The sequence below is a fragment of the Wyeomyia smithii genome, chromosome 2, assembly GCF_029784165.1.
Source record: "Wyeomyia smithii strain HCP4-BCI-WySm-NY-G18 chromosome 2, ASM2978416v1, whole genome shotgun sequence".
NCBI lineage: Eukaryota > Metazoa > Arthropoda > Insecta > Diptera > Culicidae > Wyeomyia > Wyeomyia smithii.
Window position 1 is genome coordinate 185223432 of NC_073695.1, and position 12257 is coordinate 185235688.

Sequence of the window (12257 nt, forward strand, 5' to 3'; positions counted from 1 at the left end):
CGATGGGAGTGTTATTGAGATGAATTCTCACATTGGCAGGTGGAACAAGTCTAGTTGATTTTGAATGCGGGAATATAATAGCTTGGGTCTTAGCTGCACTGATGCAGATCTTCCAGCTGTTGAAATAGGCGGACAAAACATCCAGACCCTCTTGTAATCTACTCTTCAAAGCTCTAATCACTCGACCGTTGTAGATAATGGCAGTGTCGTCTGCAAACATAGACAGGATGCCACCACCCGGAAGGGGAGGAGCATCTGAGGTAAATATGTTGAACAGGATGGGACCAAGAAGGCTTCCCTGTGGGACCCCAGCATTTACGTTGAACGAATCAGAGGGAATGTTGTTGAGGAAGACCTGGAATGATCTATTCGACAGATAATTCTTGATGATCTTCACGAGGAAGATCGGGAAGTTGAATCGCTGCAGCTTGAACAACAGGCCATCATGCCAGACATTATCGAACGCTTTTCAGATGTCCAACAATGCCATAGCAGATGTTTTACTAACGGACTTGTTCCGCCTTAGGATCTGAGTAACTCTAGTCAGTTGGTGAACGGTGGAGTGACCCTGTCTAAACCCGAACTGTTCTGGTAGGAAGATGTTATTCTGGTTTACGAATTCTAGTAAGCGACTAAGAATCAATTTTTTGAACAACTTCGAGATGCACGATAATAGGCTGATGGGACGATAGCTTTTAGCGTTGGTAGGGTCATTACCAGGTTTGTGGATGGGGATCACTTTAGCTAGCTTCCAGCGAGTCGGAAAATAGCTGAGCTCCAGACACTTATTAAAAATCGCTGCCAGGTGTTCGAAAAATTCTCGACTCAAGTTTTTCAGCTCAAGGTTGAGGACCTCATCGACGCCGGCAGCCTTCATGTTCTTGGTGCGCTTGATGGCAGTTAACACCTCATCAGCAGATGTTTTAGATTCATCTGGAAGGACTGAGGGAAGATCGGCGACTCTATTTATTACTTCCTGGACGGTATGCTCGTGCGGACTAACCATAGCATGACCTAAATTGTGAGAGTTGACAAAATGCTGACCAAGTGCATTGGCTTTTTCAGATGCTGGTAGAAGGAAGTGACCGGGGATTGGTGTTGGCGGGTGATAGAGGGGGACTAGGTCTTGGTTTGGTTTTCAAAATTTTGGTAAGTCTCCAGAACGGCTTTCCACGCACTGGGAGGGAGCGAAGATGTTGAGAAAAATGTTTGTTTCTTAGATCCACCAACCTGGCTTTGATGATTTTGTTAAGACGATTGATATTGGTCTTCAGGTGAGGCAGGCCAGAGCGCTGGTACTGTCGTCAAATAGTATTACGGAATTGGATATATCGTTTGGTTGTGTTGTCTAGGTTCAGAGAGTTACTCACCAGACTGGAAGCCGGCACATGTAGATCCCGAGCCTTAGATAACGCCTCATCGATGGAATGAAGACACTGGTCGATGTTTTATGAGGACTCTAGCTGGATGCTGTAGTCTATTGCGTTGTGCACACATCGCTGGAACCGCGCTCAATCGACTCGATGGTAGTTACGCCGAGAGACTTGGAGTCGATTAGCAGAGGATCCAACTTCGACTACCACTAGGAAGTGGTCCGAGCTGAGTTCTTGGTGTACAACCGGGTTGGTGATGTTGCTCATATTGGAGATGAACAGGTCGATGGTTGCGTGTACTCCGGATCTGCTCAACCGGGTGGGAGCGGCCGGACCTAGGATGTTGTAGTGGCCTACTTGTAGATCGTTGAAGAGGATCAGGCCGTTTTGGTTGCGTCGACTGTTGCCCCTGGCTTGGTGTTTTGCGTTGAGGTCACCCGCAATGATGAACTGTCCCTGCCTCCGAGTCAGTTCGATGATGTCGCTTCTTAGGTTCGTTGCCGACCCGTCCCTTACGTTGACTTGCTTGGGACAGTAGGCTGCGATGATGGTACACTAGGAAGTGGTCCGAGCTGAGTTCTTGGTGTACAACCGGGTTGGTGATGTTGCTCATATTGGAGATGAACAGGTCGATGGTTGCGTGTACTCCGGATCTGCTCAACCGGGTGGGAGCGGCCGGACCTAGGATGTTGTAGTGGCCTACTTGTAGATCGTTGAAGAGGATGCAGCTTGGGAGAAAGTCATGGCGGACGAGTTCCCTTGGAGACCTGGTGGGGGTGAACGGCTACCGGATTGATCTTCTGTCAACACGGAATGTCCTTTTATAGCGTCACTCAGTGTGGGGAATTTGGGTGATTGGGGGAAGAACCAATCACGTGGAAGCATCTCTGCTTTCTTCCTTCGTCGCTTGCGTTGGGTGATGAATGCGATGCCAATTGGCTGGCATTGCTATGACTGAATGCGTGAAATCATTTCGTCTATGTTATTGAAGTCTGCGTTAGGTAAATATACCAACCGTATGAAAAATGTATGTGGATATTCGACCTTCAAACTTTCCCGCAATTTTCACGGAGTTATGAGAAAATGGCAACTAAAATTATTATGTTATACAAATCTTGTATGTTTTAGCTTTCCAACGGTATATCAACAATGAAATCGGAGCAGTTGTTTGAGCGCTATTAGCTTCTAATCTTCCATTCCGCCAACCAAAAACGTTACATGTTCAATCGAGTTTTCCCAGAATGTAGCTTAGTACAGTGAAGAAAGACGTAGTCCCACGTCAAAAAAAAAAGAAAACTCACCTTTTTCAAGGGTAAAAGACAAATACACTGCTACTGTAACTAAAATAGCGAGATATTGTAACGGCTGGTAATGCCTTGTGACAACGGCATAGCTAAATCGTTAAGAAAGTCTTGCTTTAACACGACTCACATGGTTTCCTTTATCAATGCAACTGGACAAAGCAATGTTTATGACTAAAAAACCAGATTAGCAATCAGTTCGGTGTCCACCGGTTGTGAAAACCGAAAAAGTTTTTCAAGTTTGAAGTTAGAATTTACATAACAAAACAATCATCGCACTGTGGTGATCGCGTGTTGTTTAAATTTGCGGTGGCATTGCGGAGCGGGCCTTTTCTGCCTCATCGTTGCACAAGATCGACTGCGTTCGAGCTAACCTATTAACCCGCTTAGTTAGTCTTTGGGTAAATTTTGCATTTTATGACCATGACCGAGGATTGAATATATTTTTAAATAGATATTATGTCTTTTATTTTGGAATAACGACTATGGGCTTTGAGACAGGAAAAATATTGTTTTAATTTTCTTTGAATTACCAGACCTTTGTGTAGAAGAATTAAATAGTAGTCCGGAATTAGCTGATGCCGAAATTCAATCTCAGTGTCTTTATTTAAAGTAACACATGTCTTGTTTCCCGGAAAACTCCGACTACATACTTGTATTACCAACGAGTGAGTTAACACACTCAACCGATTCGCAATTATTTATATTCGGCTAATTTTAATAACTTGAGCTTTGTTCATCTTGCCTCGTTATCAGAAGGAATCTACCGAAACTCGCAGTCAATTCACCGACCCACATAATGGAAGCTGCGAACACAAAAGAATAGTTGATAAAGCTGTCTCACCGCACCGCACCGCATAGGTTATGCCTGCCTAATTAATCAATCCTCCCACAATTGTTTTCGCACGGTTGCACTTCGTCGCGTGCAGTGGCGTATGGCCAGACAAGAAACCAAGAACGAAAAGTTGTTGGTCTGACCAGAAGTTACAGAAGTTCTCACAGCATACATTTTTATTACAATACCCTTTTTTGCACGTCGGCGGTCGACGAACGGTCATACTTTACCCCGAGCCAGAACCTACCGACATAGGTCCAGATCAACACGGTTAAAACGCGCGTAAACGGTCGCTCGAGGTGTAGGCATATGTACAACATGTACCGCTTGCTGTTTCCACCAACTATGTTTTATGCGCACCTTTTCCCCTCCCTTGAAATTGGCCCCTTTTGTTGCGCGGGAGGCATAGAAGTACGCTGTCAAGCCATGCGGAAGCTTTACGCTAGCACCAGAGCTTTTGTTAGTATCATTTTAACCACCATCAGTTTTGGACAACTTACCGACTACCTCCGCAAGTGACTATCGCCGCGCGCTGCTCAACCTAAGTGATTGTACCGTCCGTTCCAACAGTTAGCCTCGTCTAGTGTGCCTCGTGTCAGGAATCAAGCTGAATACTGTGAGAAGTTATCGTATAAAACGAATAAAGGACAATTACCAAAGTGATTATAATTTTGAAACCAAAAATAAATCTCATTGTGTTAAGTGAACGAGTAGTTCAACAAATCAACCGCCAACCATTTCATAACACCCGAAAAAGTGACACATCTCCACAAAATATTTGCATATCGCGACAAATAGTGAAATTTCTTATTGGGTGATATATTTTTGATTCGAAAACCAAAGGTATGTTACGTGACCCCTCACTCTCGTTTTCAACCGGCGAAATCAAACTTCGAAGAACTCTGCGTGCCACTTCGTGACATTTTCTGGCCTGGACGTGCGAGGAATTACAACTGCAGTTTTGCGTGATACAATTCAGTTCAAACTTGGCATAATGATTTGCGAACCTGGACAAACCGTGGCATTCAGGGGTATTCTCGGCTAACATAATGTTATTCTACATTCGAAGAATATTTTGCATGTTCGTCTTGACGCGATAGAAATTATTTGGGCGGTAAAATGAACTAGTTTTACTCCGCGTAAAATTCTGCAGTCAAAATTTGTGGTGCTCTAGAATGACACATAAATAACACAAATATTTAATTCGATTGGTTTCAAATATTTGATTGCTATTTTAGCATATTTCAAATTAAAACGCCACTTTGTTTTGTCGCGATAAAATCTGACTCAATTTTGATTATTTCTGATTTACAAATCAGACAAATCAAACAATACTTACGTCCCCAAAAAAGCCCCATGCAAAATTTCAGCTTAATTCGGGATTTGTAGCCTTAAAGTGGGCAAAGTTTCACTTATATGATCGACGAAATAACATCAATATTGAAATTATCGAAACCGAACTTTTTTCTGAAGCCGACTTTCTGTCTTCCAGTTCGAAAACCCATTGACTTGACGATCCATCCATTTCTAAGACATTTGGCATAAGCAGCTTATTCGATATCAAAAATTTTATGGTTTTTTGTCGGCCAGAAAAGTGAAGCTTTAACCGCCTTGAGGCACGACTACAGAAAGTCCGATTGCGATAAATTTTAAGACCCTTCCCAAGGACTTGCAATACAAAATTCTCCGCAGGGGAACAACGGGCAAGACGGTCACCCTAAGGAAATCATTCATTATTTTGCTCAAAACAAAACATTTCAACCAACGATATTCATAATATTCTACATTGACTAGTACTTTTCATAAAGTAATGCAAACTTTTCCTTTTTAGAGTGATTTAATATTAGTTTTCTCTAAAATAAAAACAGTCTCGAAAAACCACTATTTCACAACGTGCATATGAAACGGACCGGCTGTGCTGGTAAGACAGACCTATGAAACACTATAGCAAATTTCTTTTCTATACGGGACGACGCGCTGCGCAAAAAAGCACGTGTTTGAAGCTTACCGTCGGCTGCGCCGATGGAATCATTCACATCATTTACATGGGGTCTACTACGAAAGGCTGAAACTCAAAAGGCTGAAACACGAAAGGCTGAAACACGAAAGGCTGAAATCCGAAAGGCTGAAATCACGAAAGGCTGAAAGCTACATAAGGCTGAAAACACGAAAGGCTGAATCACGAAAAGCTGAAAAATCATAAGGCTGAAATTCACAAAGTTCATTTCTAAAAAAACACTCGCGGCCTACGGCCGACTCGATTGTCCGAGATGTATGCTGTCCTTACTCGCTATCGCTCGTTCGGACTAAACTAGGTGATCACCCCTACGAGTCAGTGGACCTAGGAAAACGAACGAACTTATACAGAGGTGATTTCTGCGGGGGGACTGCCCCCCGCAGTGGACGGCGCTTCCGACAGCGGGTCGCCGGCGCACACTCGCGGCCTTCGGCCGTCTCGCCCTGAATCATCTAGGAAACGTGTACAAGAGTCAAGTGTGTATAGATTCAAATGTCGCCGAAAATTAATTTTCCATTGCACAAACCAATTAATACTCAAACATTGAACTCTGTCACCTTATAAAGGTTTGTTATCCATATGTCCGAATTTTTCAACGATTATGATTCAAATTACAAAAGTTTCAGCCTTTCATGTTTCAGCCTTTCGTTCATTCAGCCTTTTGTGGTTTCAGCCTTTTGTGCATTCATCCTTTCGTTATGAAACATACTTTTCAGCCTTTCGAGTTCCAGCCTTTCGGGTTTCAGTCTTTTGAGTTTCAGCCTTTCGTTACTAACCCATTTACATGTAGTATATTTACAGCTTTTAACAATTTTTTGATGATGATTTTTGTTTCAAATAAGAGTTAATGATTTTAGGTCTCATATCGCATGCTAAGAATGCTGATAAAAGAATAATAAATGGTGCTATTGTCGTTTTCTCAGACTGCCCATTTTGCTAACATAACATCTGACCGTCTTGCCCAAGAGGCAAACATTTTTTTGGATCGATGTGATTTCCAAAAAAATAATATTTTTACTAAACTATCTTCACCCACGTGTCTCAAATACGCTCAATTATTCCATTGTCATTGAAAACTATGTTTTTCTGAAGTTTTAACGAAGCAGAAGCTTGAATTCGACACGGCCAAAACTACATCACATTGCTTTGCTGTTGAGGGTGAGCTTATTTTGATTATTTCTCAAATAACTAACTATTGTTTCAATCTACATGATATCTCGAAACTCCCAGGATCCTGTTGGTATGTAACTGGCATAACTGATTTGTGTTAATTTCAATGGTTTATATAGAAATGAGCAACGGCCCATCTTGCTCGCCCTGTCCGTGTTGCCCGTTGTTCCCCTACGTGCGGAGAAAATAAAGACCACTCGAGTTCAAGAATAATTCTGGATTGATTTTATTAAACAAATTCTACTGGAACCCTGGTGAGAAAGAATTTTCTTTAGCAATTTTCCCGCCTTTACTATTATAGCTTTTTATTTCTTGACTTTGACAACTTTATCACAGTTGTTTTTTTTTTTTGTTACCTACTCATTGCACTGCCATGCAGTAGTCGTTGTTTCTCCCGTGGAAAACAAGGTGTCTAGTATCAGCATTTTATTCTGACGAGGGAATGCCGAGAAAACATATAATTTTGGACAACACCCGACACAAACGGACAAGATTTTGTTACTTTTGAGTAACCTTTAATCACTTTTTGTAACTTATGACCCCGCCTTAGACACAAAAAGTAACAAAATCTATGACGACTAATACGTCTATATGTATATCTGCAAAGGAACATACAACCAAGAACCATGATGCATGTGCAGAATCTCTCCTTAGCTATAGCTTCCTTGTATCAAATGTTTAATTAGAAATACCACTGTTTTGTTCTCCACTTTTTACTTTGAAATCAAGATATGTAGGGTAGTTTGGGGTAATTTGGACCCCTGGGGTGAAATGGACAGGTGCTTTATTTTGGAAAGTATTACATTTTTGGGTTCCATGTACTACTTCATCCTTTCCTTGAACTACTAACCCTAACTAATATAAAAATTTCATGGTTTGCTGTGACAGGTGCACCGCAGTGCCAATGTAAACAAAGGAAACATCAATAGTTGATTTTGCTGTAAGTTTTACCACCATGTTCCAAATACCGTTATTATAAAATAAAATACGCCATCGAAACTGTTAATGTCAGTTGGTTCGTATAACTGCCCTGCACTCCTGAACCAAATTTGAAAATAATCGTTGGACTAATTTTCGAGCTACGCCTTTTCAAAGTTTTAGGGAGGATTACTCATTCAAATATACTCAAACAACCCTTCCAAAACGAACATAAATCATAGTAGGTATTGTTTCGCAGGCAACATATGCCCATTGACGGCCTTTCTGGAAGGCCGTCAATGGGCATATGTTGCCTGCGAGCTGTATTTGAGCTGTATTAGGACCATCAGAAAATTGTTCGGATTAAATAACTCCGGGTAAAATGCAAATTTGATGTAAATGCACATATTAGTTGCGAATAGAGAAAAAATGATTATGCAATTGTTGTTTGATTGAATTTGTTGACCCCTCGGTCATCAAGGGGTGAAATAGTTTCTAAAGAACTGAAAAATTTAACAATTCTTGATGTTTTATTTGAGCGATATCTCTTAAATTCGTTATGGAACCTACCACAAGTAGCACTTTTCAGTAAAGAATTTTGGCCGCCATCTTGAATTTGGCCGCCATCTTGAATTTGGCCGCCATCTTGGATTATATCAGAAAAATGCAATTTTGACCATGTTCGCAACTACCGATTTTCGATCTGAGACCAGCATTGGAAAGCTGAGAAAAAATGCTATAAGAAACAAGAAAAAAATTAGGTAAGCATCAATGTTAACCTACCAATTGAACGAGTTTCCCGAACGAAGTTTCAAAATATCCAATCCATTCCATTCCAGGACGAGGATTTTTAAAGTTTTTTTTTCAAAGAGGTACATCTGTTCGACTGTGGTAAATCTATCAATATTATTTGTTATGTATATTCGTGGATATATTTGGGCAAAATCAATGTTTATTTGAACAATGCACGAACTTCGTTTCAAAAAACAGGAGCAGAATCGAATGAAAAACATGTTGTGTAAACACTTCTTTTATTTATGTTTAGTTATTAGACTAGATGAATGGAGCACTTACAACAGAGTAACACACAAATCCTTTCAACATTGAAATGTATATTACATACATTTACACATTACTAGACCTCAATTGAACTTTTTTAGGTCTATTATGTATATAATCTGAGCAATTTGTACAAGTTGAAACCTCATTTCTTTTATCTTTTCTATGATATTCGAGGTTTGAGGCAACCAACTTATAACTCCTGATTTTTTGCAAATTTTGGAAACGGGTCTTTGAGGCATCATTTACCACCAAAACTAAAAAAAATGAATTGTGCCAATCATTAATTCAACTAAGGATAAATGAACCCTGTTTCACGATAACTTGGGAGCGATAAATACCCTTCATACCTCAAAATCATGCAAATCACAATTTTAGCTCGCAGGCATCAATTACAAAAGAGGTTATTTATCTAAGATGATTTAGGCTAGACATAGTTTATAACTTTGCCAACGATATCCCGATACACATAGGCATAGACGTAGTATATGAGGAATAATTATTCTTATGATAAATCTTCGAAAAACCATCTAACGTAAACAGTTTTTACGGTATTTTTTTTATAATTGAAACAGGTTCGTACTAAGCCATTAAGATATAAAGTTTCCATAGGTCTAGTTTCGAATACCAGTGTGAACTGAGGTTCAAATGATGTTTTTTTTGGTTTAAATTGACAAATGACCATTTACCCAAGGTTTTTTATCCGGAAATTTTCCCAATGGTTCTAATACAGCTCAAATCTTCCAGAAAGGTTGTCAAAGAGGCACATGTTGTCTGCTAAACAATACTTACTATGACTTATGTTCGTTTTGGAAGGGTTGTTAAAGAACATTTGTATGAGAAATCCTGAATAAAACTTTAAAAAGGCGTAACTCAAAAATTAGTCCAACGATGATTTTCAAATTTAACCCAGAAGTGCAGGACAGTAACACAAACCAACTGGTATTAACAGTTTTGATGGCGTATTTTATTTTATAATAACGGTATTTGGAACACCGTGTTTACGCTTGTGTATTTAAGGTTTTTTGAGATTTTCTTCGTTGTTTTCAGTCCAATGAGCTTTGCAGCCGTGTTTGTCTAGTAAAAGAGTACATTTTAATGAAAGATTGCGATAAGTTTGACCGAAAATAGTGGAAGGAAATGAGTTTTTAGAAAGGCGTCCTGTTTGGGGTAAAATGGACAGTTTTTTTGGGGTGTTATGGTCAGGCGAGTTTGAAGTAAATTCTGTTGTCGGACTGATGCCGCGGGCATATAAAAACGAACGGATAGACGGCGGTGTACAAACAATGAACTGTGAAAAGTGTTGCAGGCAATCTGGGATGATTTATCTGTACAAAAAGTGTTTTCGATGCCCCGCAGAGTGGCGGGTTTCTGAACAAAAGTTGGAAAAACCTAATTTTTTTTCTAAAATTCTTGAAAATGACGTATAATGCCAATTTTTGGGTGCTGAACTCATTTCTGCTGTCCGAAAATGTTGTTCCCCTAAAATGCCGTTAAACCTTTCTTATTATCAGATTAATTTTTTTGTTCAGATCATGTTCAACATTGGTATACCATTCTTCATCAAAAAACTTTATACCCGTATTTTTTTTGTTTGGTCCTTAGTGTGATCCATTTTGGATTAAAGTTGGCAAAAATCGGCAATCATTTTTCAAAAAATTGTAACTTTTGAGCTGTTTGACCGATTAAAAGATTTAATGGAAAATTTAAGGAATTTGATAGGCCTTTCAAGGAAAAATAAGAAATCGCACGTCAACGTACATTCGTTATATATTTTTCCGTTTCGCGAATTCGGGATTAACGGATTTGGAACGATGATATGCAAACCGGAACCCAAAAATTTGAAAAATACGGTTAATTCCATACAGGCTGTTGATTATCCGATCATTCCGAACTGTTTCACGAGACTGTACGGTACACAAGAGTTCTGAAAAATAACATAAATTTCCCCTCAAAACAAAACTCGTTGATCCAAAATCAGATCGAAATTGAGGGAATTAGGTATTCGAAGTTAAGCTCAAAATTGTGATTTTCGAACATAAAAATCATTGAAATTTCCTGACACAGCAACATTCAAAGTGCTGCCAAAAATTGGTATATCATCCGATTCTCATGAAACTTACATCACACATACACTGACACATACACATACACACACATAGACAGACACACACAATCACACACACACATACACACGCACACACACTCACACACACGCACACAAACACACACGCACACACACACAAACGCGCGTGTGCGACACACGATCGCATACTCAGTTTCTAGTATGAATAATTGGAGAAGGGACATTTTTTTGGCCTACTGTGCAATGCCTGAGAATTGCAGTTATCATTCCGTATGCCTTATACCACCTTCTACTGTGTATTAAGCAACTATTGATACTATAAAACTTACATTTTTTACCCTGTCCACATCACCCCAAACACTGTCCATATTACCCCAATAGCTGTCCATTTTCACCCCAAACGATTTTTTTATGTCCGAAAATCATAATTTTTAGTTTCGTTATTTTTTTTTTTGTTCTTTTGACTTTAAAATCAAGGTTTTTTCGTGTAGAAACATAGAAAACAGATCAATATTACTATAGTACATTACGTTTATGGGATAGAAAAAACAGGTTACGAAATAACAGGAGTTTTCTTTAGGGGGTCCAAATTAACCCAAACTACCCTGATACCGAATGACCCAGAGTTGCCGGAGATGCGAATATGGGTTTACTAGATAGGCACGAATTTTATATAACCAAACAGGTCCAAAAGTGTTTCCATGAAGCGGTGAGTGTGTTTTCAACATGGATTGCATCCGCTTGTAAGTAAGCAAATGTTTATGTTTTCCTTAAGGCAGTTCACAGATCGTGATATGATTTTAAAAAGTGTTTGAGATAGTGTTTGCAATCATCAACGTTTACATACTATATGACGGAGAAAAAAATATACATGACAGCTCTTGTCATATCTTAATTTGCTAGTCCATATGCGTATGGTAAATAAACGAGTGAAAATTTTGCGTGTGGTTGTTAAAGCCATGGTCGTGATCTCGTAACATGTGCAAAAGTCATGACAGTATGTATTGTTACTTGACTGGAGAAAAATGTTACAGTAATCACCCGATTATATCTGTACCCGATTTTATCTGCCCCCGATTTTATCACATTTTTCACCCGATTTTATCATCATAAAACATTTCATTAAAAAAATGTCATGGTGAACTGATTTTCTATTACGCTTCAATATTTAAGATATTTTTCATAATTCTGTGTATCATTCTGGATGTAGTTTACATTGAAAATTCAGCGATGCACAATGTTACATTTTGCTGTTATCGTGCGAATAATTAAATAGTGATACAAATGTTTATTATAACCGTATAATATGTTCGGAGAAGTTTCAAAATATTTGAAAACGCATCTTTTGATGTAGAAATCTGGGTGATCAATCCTCCTAAAAGTAAGATAGAATATTTACTTTTTCATTAGATAAAGATAGACGCTTGGTGTCTTAGGCAAGTATTAGGTGATCTCAAAACAAGAAACTTTACAGAAGAAATCAACATAAAGTTTTCTA

General features: G+C 39.2%; 1 protein-coding gene across 3 annotated transcripts in view; it reads left to right on the forward strand.

Annotated features, from left to right (window-relative positions):
• The first annotated feature begins 3983 nt into the window (after positions 1-3983).
• Positions 3984-12257, forward strand: part of LOC129722804 (uncharacterized) — a 34874-nt gene continuing 26600 nt past the window's right edge. The window contains exon 1 of one of the 3 annotated variants that reach the window (XM_055676565.1): positions 3984-4125. The gene's annotated coding sequence lies outside the window, so the exon portion shown is untranslated. Of the gene's footprint in view, positions 4169-4225; positions 4353-12257 lie in introns of those variants that run through there. The other 2 variants (XM_055676564.1, XM_055676568.1) reach the window with 2 other exon arrangements.